Below are 17,791 nucleotides of genomic sequence, written 5' to 3'. Positions count from 1 at the left end.
TCTTGGAAACGAACCAGTTAATGTACAGTGCAGCTGTAATAGTCACTAATGAACTAGGCATTAAAATCAAAGCACCTAATCACACAATGGAAAAAGCATCAAAGCCAAAGTGGAAAATCCAATTAGAACAAAAAGTCAAAAAATTAAGGGCAGATGCTAGCAACTTGAAGAACATGCGTGAGCAACAGCTTAAAAACAACAAAATTATAGATCAGCTAATCAGAAGGTATAGATTGGATACAAGAAACATCAATGAAGCTGTAGAGATTGTAAAACAGCAGATAACAGCAACAGCTAGGAAAATTGAAAGATATGAGGCACGAATCATCCAGTATAAACAAAATCAACAATTTCGATCAGACCAACGGCATTTTTATCAAAGTCTTAATGTGAATGGTGGCACCAAAAGTCAAAAACCAGAAAAGCAGGCCACAGCTGAATTCTGGAAAGAATTGTGGGGAAATGCAAAGGACTACAATAAGGAAGCAAAGTGGATACATGACTTTGAGGAAAGCATTGGTAACAAACAAATGCAAGTATTAGAAATAACAACTGAGATGGTCAAAAATCGAGTAAAAAAAGTAAAGAATTGGACATCACCTGGAAATGACCAATTACATGGTTTCTGGCTCAAATATCTGACCAGTTTACATGCAATGTTGGCCAGGCAACTGAATGAAATTTTACAAAATGGTCAAATTGATGAATGGCTGACAACTGGAAAAACATACTTGATTCAGAAAGATGCAACTAAAGGAACAATACCTGAAAACTACAGACCAATAACATGCTTGCCAACAACCTTTAAATTACTCACAGGCATTATTGCAGATAACATTATGGATTATTTAGAAACAAACAACATCTTGCCAGTAGAGCAAAAAGGCAACAAAAGAAGGAGTAGGGGCACAAAAGATCAGCTCCTAATTGATAAAATGATATTAGAAAATTGTAAGAAAAGAAAAATGAACTTGAATATGGTCTGGATTGATTATAAAAAAGCATTTGACTCATTGCCACATAGTTGGATCATAAAATGCTTAGAAACAACTGGCATTAGTAAAAATATTACATCCTTCACTGAAAAGGTGATGAAACAATGGAGAACTGAGTTGGCAGTAGGGAATGAGAACTACGGAATGGTTAATATCAGGCGAGGAATTTTCCAGGGTGATTCACTTTCACCTCTTCTCTTCATCATCGCGATGATCCCACTATCAGTAATCTTAAAAAAAATGAAATTAGGCTACCAAACAGCCAAAGAAGCTGAAAAAAATTTCACATTTATTATATATGGATGATTTGAAACTCTATGGAAAGTCAGAAATAGAAATCCAATCACTGACAAATACAGTCCGAGTATTCAGCAACGATATTTCAATGCAGTTTGGCATGGAAAAATGTGCCACTGTATCCATAAAAAGGGGCAAAATCACTACATGTGAGGGAATTGAAATGCCCAATGGCCAACTAATGAAATGCAACGAAAATGAAGCCTACAAATACTTAGGCATTTTGCAGTTGGATAACATCAAACATGGAGAAGTAAAAACTATTGTCAGGAGAGAGTACACCAACAGAGTTAGGAAAATTTTGAAATCTAAATTAAATGGTGGAAATACAATCAAGGCCATAAATACCTGGGCAATACCAGTTATAAGATACACAGCTGGTATAGTTAACTGGACACAAGCTGATTTGGACATTTTGGACCGAAAAACCAGGAAACTAATGACAATGCACTACAGTTTACATCCACACGGTGACACTGATAGACTATACCTGCCCCGAAAATCAGGTGGCAGAGGATTATTACAAGTGAAGCAAATAGTTGAAGAAGAAAAACATGCACTGGCTGATTATTTAAAAGAAAGTCAAGAACATCTATTAATCGAAGTAAAGAACAAAAATCTATTGAAGGCCCAACAGACGAAACAAGAATACAAAAAAGATGTGATAAAATTAAGAATGGAGAGTTGGCAGAACAAAGCATTGCATGGCCAATTTCTGGAAAAAATAAAAGATAAAGTGGACAGTGAAAAAACTTGGTTATGGTTAACAGCAGGTACATTAAAGAAAGAAACAGAGTCACTAATCCTGGCTGCGCAAGAACAAGCTATCCGCACAAATGCCATTAAGACCAAAATCGAAAAATCCTCTGATGATGCCAAATGTAGACTTTGCAAAGAGGCTGATGAAACTGTTGACCACATACTCAGCTGTTGTAAAAAAATCGCGCAGACTGACTATAAAATGTGGCACAATTTAGTGGCACAAATGATCCACTGGAATTTGTGCAAAAATTATAACATTAAAACAGCAATAAAATGGTGGGAACATAAGCCTGAAAAAGTCGTCGAGGGTCAGATGGTCAAGATCTTGTGGGATTTTCGCATACAAACGGATAAAATACTGGCGCATAATACACCAGACATCACACTGGTTGAGAAAAATAAGGTTACAATCATAGACATCGCAATACCAGGTGATAGCAGGGTCGCCGAGAAGGAATATGAAAAAATCGCAAAATACCAGGACTTAAAAATTGAAATTCAACGATTATGGCACAAACCAGCAGTGGTAATTCCAGTGGTAATCGGCACACTGGGTGTTATTCCAAAAGCACTGGAATTACATTTAAAACAGTTAAAAATTGACAAAATCACCATCAGTCAAATGCAAAAGGCCGCACTGCTTGGATCTGCACGTATATTACGAAAATACGTTACGACGTCCTAGGCCCCTGGGTGGGGCCCGACTAGTAATCAATGCCAAATCCGGCGAAACAACTGGCCGCTGTGATACAATTCTGTTGATGCAATAATAATAATAATAATTTGATACAGGTGATTGCAATTACTTTAACCAGGATTTCACAAAATTGAGAAATATTTTCATCTGCCATAGAATGGCATCTTTGAAAAATATCACTTCAACTCTTTTTTTTTTAATCCTTTCAAGGTTATGTGCTCTTGGACTGCTTCTAGGCAGTAAATGTCTCCTATATTTTTGTAGCAAGCATTCTGTGCTAATTTAATTTTGTTGGGTGTTTTGAACTCTCTTTTGATCTCTCTCTTTCTCCATTTTATTATTTTTGAAAATTGAACCTGCACATTGTAATTCAATTGTTTCTGCCTGGCACTTGGGAAAAGATAAAACAGCTTTGCCAGGCTACAGAAGTTCAGATTTCTCTGGAATTCAGGAGCTTGACAGCCAATTAAAGAAATGTCACTGATTAAGAAATAATTTTATACGTATTTACATCTCATTTGAACGGGAGCATATTTCACTGCTAAAATGTCCTTCAAACCCTTAAAATGAATGACTAAGAGATCTCTTGATTAAAGTAAATGCCTCTATGCCACAAACTACAATAATCAAGAACCTTCTCTGAGGTAAACATTTTTTTGTTGTTAGTTGTGAAATCGTGTCCAACCCATTGCGACCCCATGGACAACGTTCTTCCAGGCCTTCCTGCCCTCTACCATCCTCTGGAGTCCATTTAAGTTCATGCTTACTGTTTCAGTGACTCCATTCAGCCACCTCATTCTCTGTCATCCCCTTCTTCTTTTGCCCTTAATCTTTTCCAGCATTAGGCTCTTCTCCAGTGAGTTCTTCATTCTCAAAGTATTTGAGTTTCATCTTCAGGATCTGGCCTTCTAAAGAGCAGTCAGAGTTGATCTCCTCTAGGACTGGCCGGTTTGATTGCCTTGCAGTCCAAGGAACTTGCAGGAGTCTTCTCCAGCACCATAGTTCAAAGGCCTCAACATTTTAGATCAACCTGACTACCTATCTACCTATTTATCTATTATGTTACCGATGCAAGAAGGAGCAAAAAGAGATGTGAAGGCTGCCTCATTTCAAAGAGGTTCTTTCTTAAACAACTATCGTTGAAGCTGAGTATTTACTCTTACAGTTTTCAAGATTCTACATTTACCCCAAGCTATCATTAAAAATACCTTCCTGAAATTTGTGTTTTCCTTGTGTCCTTGATTTTGCCAACTATGTAGATTTGAAAAATATATCAAAAGAATGACAAGCATTTGACTAGACCTGGGTTAGACTTAGCCTGGTTCAATGTACCTGTTCTTACAGTCTTTGCTGTCATCTGAAGTGATGTCTAAAGTTCCCATAAGAGGAAGTCACTATTGAGTTCCTGCATATTTTCTGCAACAGCTGTTTATAGCAGGGACATCTGGAAATGCCCCATCTTTAATGTAATATCTACTTATTAAATTGCTTCATGTAAATTCCAAGAATACGAACAGTAATGAGATTGTGATGATGATGATGATGATAATGATGCAATGCTTATTAAATTTGCCATCAAAAACAACAGCAAAACACAATAAAATGCTGAAATAAGTAGAGAACGCTAGCTCTAAAATTTAGATGGTTCAATGCAAAACCATAGACCATGAACAATAGCACCAATTACAAAGAGATATTAATTAACAACATCCAGTTCCATGTGCCACAAAATCATTCCCCAAAGGTCCTCTGGAAGAATTTGATTTGCAGTCCCTTCTGGATGATTATCACTGCTTCTAGAGCAGTGTTTCTCAACCTTAACAAATTTCAGAAGTGTTCACTTCAATTCCCACAATTCCCCAGCCAGCCATGCTGGCTGGGGAATTTTGGGAGTTGAAGTCCATGCATCTTAAAGTTGCCAAGATTGAGGAACACTGATCTAAAATGTAGGCCCCGTCATTGAAAAATGGTGTTTTCTGGCTTCATTCCATCAACTTGCAACACTGAAGTTAGTCCTTCTCTTTATACCTAAGTTTCTAAACTAATACTTAAAAAAATAACTAGGACTTACATTACGTACAAGTCTTAAGAGAGAGGAAGCCTTTCATTGTGAATGTAGTTAATGTTTCCAGTGAAGAGAAAACAAAAATAGAAACAAAATGCAAAGAGTATAAGTCTGTTATCATATTAAAATAATACAATGGCAAAGGGGGTGGGTGGGATTTGAATAGCAGCTTACATTATTAAGAGCGTTTTATATTTGTTTTTGTGAGTAATCGTGACCTATGTGATGACAACTCATTGGGGAATTAACACTCTTATTTTGCCATTTCACTGCCTTTCTTTCCTTCCTGTGACTATTTTAAGAACTGTAAAAAGATGGATTAAATGTAGTTCACATTCAACAGAAGACAGTGCTAAGTGGTAAGAGTGCAACTTGTAATTTGCTTGTTTTTCCCATGAATCTGCATGTTCAAAGTGGAATTTTAATTGGAGTGTCATTCCTATACCCAGTTTGAATGCCATAAAATTATTAAGTGTCATCACCTCTTTTGAGGTGCAGGTTCTTTTTTCTGGAATCCACTTCAAAGACCTGAAAAGTCTTGAATCCCCATTGTTTCTGGAGAGAAACAGTTTTTTACTTTACTTTTTTTTTAATGGAAACTTTTGACTCTGCACTGTATGCGTATGATCGGTTATTGGATTCTTATAACATTGTCATTTGGAGGTTCCTCGATCAGTTGCTGCAAATAAATGTTCAGGTGGCAGGTAACACTTCAAGTTTTCCACTGCATCAGTCTCTTGCAATTCCCCAAGGCTGCTTTTAGCAACTCATCTGCAAAAAATGCAGCTATCCTTCTTTTTCTTTAGCTGCAAACCAATTTCACTCAGAGAGCTGAGATAGAGTACAAATGCCATTGGATTGGAGCAGCTGTTGAAACTCAGAAGCTATTAAGCACTAACAAAGGAAACCACAACATCTCAGAGAAAATTACTCCATCACTTTGCATAACTGTACAGCAAGTCCCATTTCAATAAAACATGATCGTATAATGAGTGACATCACTTATGGTTTGGTAATGTAAGTTAAACTCTTTTTTTTAGCTTTACAAAGCAAGCAAGATGTTTCTGATAAAAATAAAACTTTAGAAAAAGGAAAAAGCTCAATGCAGCCATGTATAAAATTAGCTCCATGCTTTAACATATTCTAAACCATATAGAAATATACTATGAGCTATGGTGACACAGTGGCTAGAGTGCAGTCCTGCTTGTTACTTCTGTTGACTGCCGGCTGCCAGCAATTTGGCAGTTTGAATCTCACCTGTTTTTTTTAAATCTCACCTGTTCAAGGTTGACTCAGTCTCCCATATTTCCAAGGTCAGTAAAATGAGGACCTAGATTGTTGGGGGAAATATGCTACTTCTGTAAACTGCTTAGAGAGGGCTGTAAAGCACTGTGAAGTGGTATATAAGACTAAATGCTATTGCTATTGCTAGTCTTCCCATTTCTTCAATAAAGCATATGTGAAAAATCAACAAAGAGCCCATATATTGAATCTATTCTTTGTCATCTGAAGGGAATCTTTAGCTATGTCAGATTAATCTCTTCACCAAATCCCAGGCTTGATATAGCCAGAGTTCGTATAGTTACATTTTAGTTTATTTTTATCATGTATGCATGCATGCATGCACTTGATTGCCTTACACAAGGGTTATCAAACTGGCGGCCTGTGGGCTGGATGCATCACCTGCAGGCATGCCCACCCCAACTCTGTGAAGGGTGAAAACGTCGCAAAACATTACGTGATGGCAACGTGAGGCAGTGAGTTTGACACCCGTGCTTTACACAGTCTGTATTACTGACCAGGACCAATATAGGCTAAATGGCTGTTAGGCTGTCTTTGCAGGGTTTCTTGCACTGGTGGGAATAGCAGTGTTCTGGAAGAAAAGGGACATGTTTTGGCTCTGCAAAATATAGTACTATAAACAAGTCTTAACTCGTACATCACTGTAGCAATAGCTCACTTGTTAAAACTTCACCGAAAATTGGTACGAACAGCAGAAATGCACACTGAGGTTTTAAGCTGCCAGTTTTGTAAGCCGAGCATATTTCAAAAAAAAAAAAAAAAAAAGAGGGTGGGGAGGCTTTTTTTTGGAAGAGAGAGAAATGGAAAGTACTGCTTCAGCATAATTCTCTGCAAATATTAATTTGTCAGTAACTATTAAAAAAATCTTTTGGAGGTTCAATAGCTCATATCAAAATTTGGTGTCTGATGTCAGATTTTAGTTTCTGAAATTGACAGTGATGAAAACTATACATTTCTGATAGCAGTGAAGTTTAGCTTCTCACTTATTTGACACCAATAACGCTCCCTGCTTGGTCAATTCTTATAAAGCCAGTAAGATCATCCTAAATTTTCACAGAATCCAAAAGATAGGGGAAGAACATGTAAGATGAAAGCACTTCTAAAAATAAATAAATGCGAAATATGGATTACATATGTACAAAAGACAGTATAACAGTCATACAAAGAGGCCACTAGCCATAAGTAATCAGTAAATTCAATGTGTAGCAATGCAAAATCTGACCATAAATGGTAAGGTGGCTTGGCTGACATGTTATTAAACAGGAAAGATTAATTGAGACTCACTTGAAACAGAGATTAATTCATTCTCTACTATGCACATGGACAACTGCTAGTGCTTCTTCAGAAACAGCATTTCTCATTTTGCCTGCAAATGCTATTCTAAGACCTTCAGCAATTCTTCTGAATTTCAACAATAGAAATATAGCACTCACACTCCATAAATTGTGGATCAATGGCAATACTTTCATATTACTTGCTGAAGCACTTCGTCCTTTTCTATAAATTATAAGTGGATATTTATATATTTATATAAATCTTTACATGGCTGATCAAATTCTGGTTATCAATATTACTTGGCTTTATAATTTATTTCTTATAGGCAGATCACTTGGTGAGTTGAGGCTATTTGGAAACAATGGACAAAGTAACTCACTAAGTTAATGGGTTCCATCCAGAGGTGATATTCAACCACTTCTGACAACTGGTAGCAGAGATTTTGAGGAGTTCAGAGAACCGGCAAATAGGCTGGCCCCATCCCCACTGCCTCCCAATCTTCTTTTGCTGCCCTGAATAGGAGAACAGAGCTGGAAAGCAGGTTAGTGGGATGGGGAGGGAATGGGTATTTTGCAGTATCCTTCCCTTGCAATGCCCACAAAGCCACGCCCACAGAACCGGTAGTAAAAAAAAATTGAATCCCATCACTGGTTCCAAGACTTTTTTTGAAAGTTTCTTGTTTCAGGAACTGGCAATCCTTCTAAAGTTCTGATTAATCTCTTGAACATGGAAATATATCTGCTCAGTTGAATATCCTATTCTTGAAAAAACAGCCAGATTAGTTCTCTGGTTCTCTGATGCACTGACATCACAGAAAAAAAGGAGGTCTGGTATAGAAAATTCAAGTAGAATATTTTTAGGTTAGATGGGCCTACTCTGATAATATTGATGACAAATGCTTAACAGGAGATCACGTATCAGGCAAATTTAAAGACTAGGAGTTTATTGGAGTTAGAGGGACATGATTTGAGATTTTAGTTTGGGTGGTTACATTTACGGTGTGATAAACTTAAACTTAATTTATATTCTAAAAATAATTTTGTAGACATGCCATACTCAGAGTTTGGAATAGTTATAAAGCAAGATTGTCTCCTAAAATTCCCTTAGGTTGTTATCCAAGGAAGCTTTCTTTAGAAGAGAAATTATGACTAGAGAAAACTGGTTGCTTTATGCTGATTTATTGACATTTATTGACTAAAATTAAAAATAAAAGAAGAGTTGAAAAAGGAGGGTATATCTGTCAATAGTTTGCTTATGCACAATTGGTTCAAAGATTCAAATTGGATTAAAAAGAATCAAGCTTTTGGAGATGAAAAAAGAGACTTTCAAAGGGACTTATGTACTCAGAACGAACACTTTATTACTAAAGTATAGAAATTGTAGAAAATAAATCAGGAGGACAAATATGTTAAAGATTGCATGATTAAGTGGGAACATTTTTCTGGATATTTTATGGGAAGAATGGAAAAATATCTGGATTATGGATTGAAATTCACATTGAATTATAACTTGAAATAACGCTTTTATAAAATGATGTACTGTTGGCAATTAACTCTTGAGAAAGATGTGTAAGGGAATAATACCAAGTAAGTGCTGGAAATGTCATAAATGTGAAGGCATCTTTTATCATCTTTGGTAAACATGCAAGAATGCCAAGTGGTATTGGGATTGGAACGGGCGCGCAATTTGGGCGTCCTCCTTGATGCCCGGCTGTCAATGGATGACCATGTGGCAGCCGTGGCGAGGGGGGCGTTCCACCAGGTTCGCCTGGTGCGCCAATTGCGCCCCCTACTGGACCGGGATGCCCTACGCACGGTCACTCATGCGCTGGTGACGTCCCACCTGGATTACTGCAACACTCTCTACATGGGGCTGCCCTTGGGACGCGCCCGGAGACTGCAGTTGGTTCAGAACGCAGCCGCGCGGGCTGTGATGGGGAGTACGAGGTACTCCCACGTAACACCTCTCCTGCGTGAGCTGCACTGGCTACCTGTGGTTTTTCGGGTGCGTTTCAAGGTGCTGATTACCATCTTTAAAGCGCTCCATGGCACGGGACCTAGTTACTTGCGGGATCGCATCCTCCCACATACATCCCTGCGGCCAATTCGCTCACACAGGGAGGGACTTCTCCTGGTGCCGTCCACTAGGCAATGCCAACGGGCGACACCAAGGAGTAGGGCCTTCTCTGTGATGGGCCCAACCCTCTGGAATGACCTCCCCCCTCGACATTAGAACCACTTCTGACCTCCGCTCCTTCCGGCAAAAATTGAAGACTCACCTGTTCCGATTAGCAGGCCTGGCATAATTACAACTGTCCCTCCTGGCAAATGTATTATTATCTGGTTATTTTAGGGTTTTTTAATCTGTTGTGTCTGTTTTAGGGATTTTAAAAAATTATATTTATTCAGCTTTGTACAGTTCTTTTAATTGCATTTTAACCTCCTCCAAACTGTACATATTTAATTTTTTATTGTATTTTTGTGATATTCTCTATGGACTGTACACCGCCCCGAGTCCCTTCTGGGAGAGGGGGCGGTCTAGAAGCACAAATAAATTGAAATTGAAATTGAAATTGGATATGAGGCTTGATTCAGAAAATAATAAAAAATCAATGTAAAGTTGAAGCCAGGAGCTTTTTTTAAAGGTAGCATGGAGGAGATAGTATATCAGAACTTCACTCATGTGATATTTAATCCTCTAAGCATTATGTTGGCTTGGTTAAAAAAAAAAAACCATACTGCATTGGTTTCATATAAGACTGTTAAATCAGATGGATTTAGATAATCACACATTTATCCCATTGATATGGATGGAACTGAATTGAATCTTGACTGGACCAACCTCTTGCTATTTCATTATTAGCTTAATGAAAAAGGAATCTTTTCAAACTTTTTTTGTAGTTTCCAGAAACATTTGGGATTCCAGGCTTCTTTTCTTTTCTCATAAATCTTTCCTGTTGATCAACAGACGGAGAGATTCTCATAAAGAGTATGTCAACAGAACATATAATTATTGCTCTCTGACAGATGGAATCTGGCAAATGCCCAAACCTTCTCATATAGCTGTGTATAGTCCCAGCAGGAAGAGTATCAAAAGATTCTACCTGTCTCTTTTCTGTAAACATCTTCTGCTTGTGATTCAGAGTAGGGGTAGAAAGAGTTGGAGTTCAGAGAGAGCTTTAAAATGTGAACTTGTCAAAGCTTTGGTATTCCATCAGCTTAGGATGGCACACTAACATCATTGGTGCAGTAGCCTAAACAATTTTGAGAGAAAGAAGTTCTTGCACTACATAAGTATAAAGTAAAGGAATAAAAGCCTAAGTATTAATAAATACATGCTTTCAAGAAAGGTAATCACTTGGATTTTTTTTGAGGGTCTACAACATATAGCAGCTAAAGCTTAAAGAATAAACTTGGGGTGTGTGCATGCAGGGATAGCTGAAAGACAAACAGGCCCCGTGAATTGGCACTTCAGCCTGCTTTCTCTTTCTTTTAACTCCCAATTAACAAATATGGACCACTTGTGCTTTTCTCTCTCTCTCTTTTTGAAAGCATCATCCTTCCTAGCCATCTTTAGACTTTAAATTTGAAAAAGCACTAGTAATATCCTGTGGGCTACTTGGATGAATTACTGATAGCTGTTCCTCATGGATATTGTTAAAAATATAACTGTAGCATGAAATGAATGAAACACATCTATTGTAAATGGTAATGAGTTCCTGCTATTGGCCCGATTCTGATAATTTTTCTGCCTTCCTTGTACCATGTCTTCATATATGCTGAGAAAAGCATACACAATAAGCAATAATTCAGAGCAATGGATCTTTTCTTTTGTGTGGATATAGACAGAACTGAGCTGAAGTGGTCTAATCTGAAAGGATTTCTGGCAAGGGAGGGAACCGTGTTCCATCTTTTGCAACAAATACAACAGGCAGTTTTAAGGAATCTTAAAAAATTAAGCTTCTGTGGATCGCAGCTCATTAGATGCAACAGAGATCTAAGAAAGGATTATAAAGATGTGCAGCTTTCTCAGAACCAAACTTCATCAGACATCACATGAAGTACATAGTGATCCATAAAGTCCTATGTGACAACAAATCTGTTAAAATGTTTTGCTGTATCTTCTCAATAGGTCCATGCTCAATTAGAGTAGCTGTGAATTAAATGAATACATACTTAATGAAAGCTAACAAATTCGAGAAGCAGCTATAAGTCTAAAAACCTATTTTGTGTCCTCTAGATGATTGCTAAGGATAAGACCACTCCTTGTGTGATTGTCTTCAATTTTTTATTACATACCCAGCTTCATCAGAATTATGCCAGTAATTTCAGCAACAGTCTCTGCAATTTCCCACTAATTAATTCTTTAGAAGAGGAGATCCCAAATAGTGTTTTAAACCTTCAAGATATTTAATGTATAAATATTTCTTTAAGCATCAAGGGGAGGGGGAAGAATGACATGGATCTACTTCCTCAAATAACATGTTTTTTCCTTTTCCTTCTCCCTGAATATCTTATTTATGCTTGAATTTTTTGTCTTTTGAGCCACTCTGTATGATTAGATATCTGCCTAGGAAATGACATTTGAATCTTGGGGTAGATCCCTGTTTTCTGTCTGACCCATCACTAATTATTCTCTGAGTGCAGAGACAGTAACTTTGTTTCTTGCAAATTCACCCCCTCCCACTGGGATTTTCCAGCTTTGGGTTAGAACTGCTGCTTTCTACCTGAGCAGTCTTAAGCCCTACAGAGTGGATGGTTTCCAGCTCTTTGTTCCATTCCTGTAAAAGCCTGATCTCTCATTGACTGTGGATTCTGGCATGCTTGCTCCCTTGCAGTGGCTAGTTGCTACCCTGGCAACCATTTCATCTTGAGCTGCCAGGCTGCTATATTGTCTGTTGGTTAGCAATTCCATTTTTCTTTTTAAAACAATTGCAATTTGTTAGGGATGTAACCCTAGTCTTGGCTTGGCAATGTATATAAGCCATGATTGTAACAAATGTATCTGTTACTTTAAATGCTAGAGAGAGGTAATTGGATGCTAATTGCTTTAAGCAGCCATATAAGGAGGAAGGAACTATTATGGTCCTCCTGGATGGTTACTGATTCTCCTGATTGTTCCTGACTGTTACTATATGAGCTTTGTACCAGAGAGAAGACCGTGTATTGGATGGTGGCTAGTCTGTAACTAAATTACCTGTCTACATGGTGAATTGTGAGTTGAGCAACTATAACTTCAACAAGGTGTAAATAGACTGTGTATACTTCAAGACTGCTTATAGTCTGTTTGGAGACTATTTATCCTATTTCTGTTACGGAAGTAATGCTACCCTTTGGTGGCTGTAAGTGACTATTCAACGGCTTATTCGTTACTAACTTCCGCTGCACAACTCTAGTCCCCTAACGGGGATAGACTTAACAGACATGTCCTATTAAGTCAATAAACTATCCTCAACTATAGAAGCATATTCTCCATTCAATCTCTACACCTCCCAGTGGGCACCTTTTCCATTTTGGTCTAAGTTGGGTGAAGCCTGATGTCCTTATTTTCCCACCCCCTCTACACATCACTACACAGTTTCCCTTTTGTACCATTTATTTCTTTTAAGTATATCTTTAGGTTGACGTTGAGGAGCATTACTTATTTTGTTTCTCTGAAGTCAAGTTAACCATTCTTCCTTGCCACAGAATGTCTATGGATCTAGAAGAGAGGAGGGGGTGAAAAAACAGCCTGTTCCCAATTGCTTTGATTATTATTCAAGATAGGATGATACTTCAAGAAGAAAAAGATAAAAAAAATGTGTTGAAGGAAATATATGGCAAACAGGTTTGAAGGCATCTATGTTGCAAATATATGAGCCACGGTGGTGCAGTGGTTTGAATGCAGAACTGCAGGCTGCTTCTGCTGACTGGCTGCTGCCAGTAGTTCGGCAATTCGATTCTCACTGGCTCAAGGTTGACTCAGACTTCCATCCTTCTGAGGTCAGTAAAATTAGGACCCAGATTGTTGTTTGGGGTAATATGCTGACTCATATTTAACCACCAAAAGAAGGCTGTAAAGCAGTGTGAAGAAGTATATAAATCTAAGTGCTATCGCTATTTCTATCTGAGAAAGCAAATGAAAAAATATGGGAACTAATGAGGAAGGAATAGTCCCTAAAAAGAAAAAGCACAAAGTGGAAGACTAACCCACACAGGATCCAGCAAAGGGGGGGCGGGTGGCCTTCCCTGCATGGGTGAAAAATAAGGAAATGGCCAACCAGGTGACACTACCCCATTGTCAGCCCAATGCAGTTCCAGATTGGGATATTTGAAGTTGACTCGAGGTCTATGGAGATTCTCGGTCATTCAGATCATGGTTGTCCCAAAAGTGCTTTTTCAAGAGACAACTTGAATATAATATAAATTCTTCCATTCCCCTACCATCCAGTCAGAGCTGAAGAAATGTCTTGGATGAGAAGCAAAATGTCTTCAAAGAAAAAACAAGAAAGTCCAGTTGCTTCTTGAAAAAGCAGCCTTGGGACAAGCTGGCTGAAGAAACAAGCAATTTCAACTACAGTACAGTACTGAATAGAATCAAACCTCCATGTACATCAGTGGTGGGATTCAATTTTTTTTTACTATTTTGTGGGTGTGGCTTGGTGGATGTGGCATGGCTTGGTGGGTGTGGCAGGGCTTGGTGGGTATGGTTTGGTGGGCATGGCAAGTGAAGGATACTCTAAAATCTCCATCCCCTCCCCACTCTAGGGGAAGGTTACTGCAAATTTCCCATTTGCTCCTGATCAGCTGGAACTTGGGAGGCAGAGGATAGATGGGGCAGTGCCAGTCAGAGGCGGTATTTACTGGTTCTACAAACTATTTAAAATTTCCGCTACCAGTCCTCCAGAACTGGTGAGAACCTGCTGAATACCACCTCTGATGTACATTCCTTTTGGGATTATTTGCAGACGCATCTACACATATGATGGTGATTGAAAACTAAAATTGTAACCTGAGTTAATCCTACTAAAGGCACTCCAACACACGTGATATGAGGGGCCACCCAAATGCTTGCTGTTTTATTATTAGTACCTGTGATGGCACATTAACATGTGGAATAAAGCCCCTGTTATGAGTGAATCAGACAAAAGGTCACACTGTGTTAAGTGCTTTGTGAAAATAAAGTAATATGAAGCATGCTAATGAATTTGAGACGTTTCATTGCTACAAGCGAGAGATGCCTATGCCAGATTCCTAGCAGCCACTCATCTAAATTGCATTTGTAGTCAAAATACATCTGGCTTTTCTTTTCATTTATTTATTTTCCCCCGCTAGAGGCAAAAGAGAAGGGCTGCTACTACAGTGTGCCCTGTTACGGATTCTTTCTCTCAGGCCTCCTGGTTGGGAATTGACAGTTTGCGAATCAGATGCTCGGAACTGAAAGATGTTCATTGAAGGTAGGAACAAAAACTGCCGCTTATTCTGATCTCTACCACTGTAGTTTATCCTTTGAACTCAGGAACTGTTTGCCTCTTCTTTCCCTCCAGGCTAAACTATGAGCGGATCTAGTTCAAGCTTGATTTATTTATTGGTCACTGTTGAGAGCAGGGGAGAAAAAAAAGGAAGTCTATACTGTACGGCAAAACAATTTGCAATTGTTCAGTCAAAACACAGGGAATTGTTTGGAGAAAAAAACAGTCACTGTACTGTATAGGCCAGTGATGGCGAACCTATGGCACGCGTGCCACATGCGCGCGCTGGCCAGCTGAGTTCACCTTTTTAAAAGTCACTTCCGGTTTGCTCGGAGGGTGGTTTTAAGCATTCCGAAGGCTTCAGGGAAGCCTCCGGACGGTCCCTGAAGCCTCCGGAGGGCCTCCGGGGGGGGGGAGGCTCTTTTTGCCCTCCCCAGGTGCCTATAAAGCCTCTGGAGCCTGGGGAGGGTGAAAAAAGCATGTAAAAATGGGGGGGGGTGTCAAGCGTTGCATTATGGGTGCGGCACGCCTGCACACGACCCCCCTGCACCCCCCCCACTTGTGGCACGCGAGCCAAAAAAGGTTCGCCATCGCTGGTATAGGCAAAGCATGCATTTTCAGGTAATATCACATCGTGTCTTTATTATAGTCAAAGACCATCATAAAACTAATCTAGTTTGGAAAATTCAGGTAGTCCTTGACTCAGGACCACAATTGAGGTCAGAATTTCTGTTATTTGATGAGACGGTTGTTAAGAGAATTGAGCCCAATTTTACAATCTTCTTTGCCATGGTTGTTAGCCAAATCACTGCAATTATTATGTGAATCATGCAGTTATTAAGCAAGTCTGACTTCCCCTGTTGACTTTGCATGCCAGAAGTTGTTTGGGAAGGTGACAAATGGTGATCCCATGGTCTTAGGACTCAACAACTCTTGAAAAATATATGTAGGTTGCAAAGCACCCAAATTTTGATCATGCCATTGTAGGAATGCTACAATGGTTGTAAATGTGAGGACCAGTTATAAGTAACTTTTTCCAGTGTTGTTGTAACTTTGAACAGTCAGCACATGATTGATTGTAAGTCAAGGACTTCTTGCTCAAAGGAATTGACCATGTGAATCTTTGCATTAGATGATGGATATAGATATTAGTCCATCCTATGAGGAACCCAACAGTAAATTGCAACTTGCTCCAAGAAGAAAATTCTATTCAGGATTCCAACCACCTCTTGCCTCTTAGCAGAATATTTGATTCTTTACTCTTAAGCTTTGCTTTTCTACATGTCATGATAAATAATTCATCTATTAAACATATTCAATCTTTACTGGCCTGAGCTTGGGTAATGATTTTTCAGGGTTTTGCAAATGTTGATGTTCTCCCAGGCAAAATGTTCTTTCTCTCTCTTCTTTAAAAAAAATTGAATTCGCTCTAATCAAACCGATTGAATGGAAGGGGACTGGGACTTTTATTTCTGCCTGTCAACATGACAACTGTCCTAAAAACCTAAGTAAAACAGGATCACATTTGGTATGCATCTATATTGGAAGATAGCAAAAGAAAGACTGAGTTTGAAAATAGGCTAGATTCAATGGAAGAGAATTGAATTCCCCTTGCAGGGTGGATAGAATAAGTTACAGTGGTGATGGAGGTACCATTGGAAGCCTGAAAAAACAGGTTAGTAATAGATCCTTATGGAGAAAATCTATCTATGTATTGGCTTGAAAATGACTTGATGGCACATAATCATAGTCAACCATGCCAGGAGAACTCAATGATAGTGGTTCAGAATGCTGCTGGCTGCTCCCTTCCAAGGACCCCTTCCACCTCCTTTCTAGTTATGTTCCCAGAATGGAGTCTATTCAGCCAATCCTGTGCTTCCCAGCACACACTGCCGACAAACAAGAAAAAGGCAGCAAAGATAAGAACACACATAGACATGTAGTATGTTATTTTGTTACATGAAAAAAAAGATATCTAATGGCTACTTCTGATAAAGAAATGGGAAAGAATTTCAGAAGCTTTCTTTTGCATATTTTCAGTGTGGGAACAAAAGATAAAGAAGCCTTTTGATGCATCCCTATGGGAGAGACACTTGGACCAGAACTTGCAGTACTTCTAACAATACTCCTGTCCCTCCTTCCTTTTTTGTAATATGAACTTGAGTAGAGGATATGCAGGTTACTTGTGCATATCAGGACATACATACCTATAAATATCTGCATATAAAGCACAACGGAAAAGCTTCTGCTTTGATTAGAACTTGATCCATGCACACACAGAGGCAACACTTATATATCCACTCTGATTAGATCCTCACTTACAAGAAAAAAATGTATACACACACTCTGATTAGTCCCTGGGGAAAAATACACACATACATAAAAATATGACACATTTAATTGCACAGAAGAAAATACAGACACCTACTATGATCGCTGCTGCTAAAGTGATTGGGAAGAATTCAGAAATCATGCCCTGCTTACGTTGCCTGCATGGTTGATTTATTTATTATTTTTAATAGTGGTCTTCTTTTGGTTAGAGTTTTCACATCACTGAGTTCACTGTTAGACGATATGATGTTCCACTCTTTGAATTGGAATTCATTTGGTTGAGGAATGAAGACAAAGCAAATCAAATTTGTCAAAACAAATGCAATCCTAGGTGGCATTAACAGAGGGATAGAATCAAGATCACGTGAAGTGTTAATGCCACTTCATAATGCCTTGGTAAGACCAAGACTTGGAATATTGCATCCAATTTTGGTCACTAAGATATATATATAAAATATTGAGACTCTAGAACAGGGGTGTCAAACTTGCGACATCACGTTGTTATCACGTGACCTATCGCGACTTTTCCCCCTTTCACTAAAATGGGTGTGGGGTGGCCAACACGTGATGCATCCTGGCCATGGGATGCAAGTTTGACACCCCTGCTCTAGAAAGAA

At 38.7% G+C, this 17,791-nt stretch overlaps 1 long non-coding RNA gene across 1 annotated transcript; it reads left to right on the top strand.

Annotated features, from left to right (window-relative positions):
* Window positions 1-12,490: 12,490 nt before the first annotated feature.
* On the top strand, window positions 12,491-16,123 carry LOC309391594. The gene is made up of 4 exons (XR_014175315.1): window positions 12,491-12,607; window positions 14,707-14,828; window positions 14,919-15,085; window positions 15,446-16,123. It is a non-coding gene; the product is annotated as an uncharacterized lncRNA (long non-coding RNA).
* Window positions 16,124-17,791: the final 1,668 nt, after the last annotated feature.

This window comes from Natrix helvetica, assembly GCF_964273705.1.
Source record: "Natrix helvetica genome assembly, chromosome: 4".
Taxonomy (NCBI): Eukaryota; Metazoa; Chordata; class Lepidosauria; order Squamata; family Natricidae; genus Natrix; species Natrix helvetica.
The sequence above is the reverse complement of the archived record's forward strand: the minus strand, read 5'-3'. Positions and strand labels throughout refer to the sequence as shown.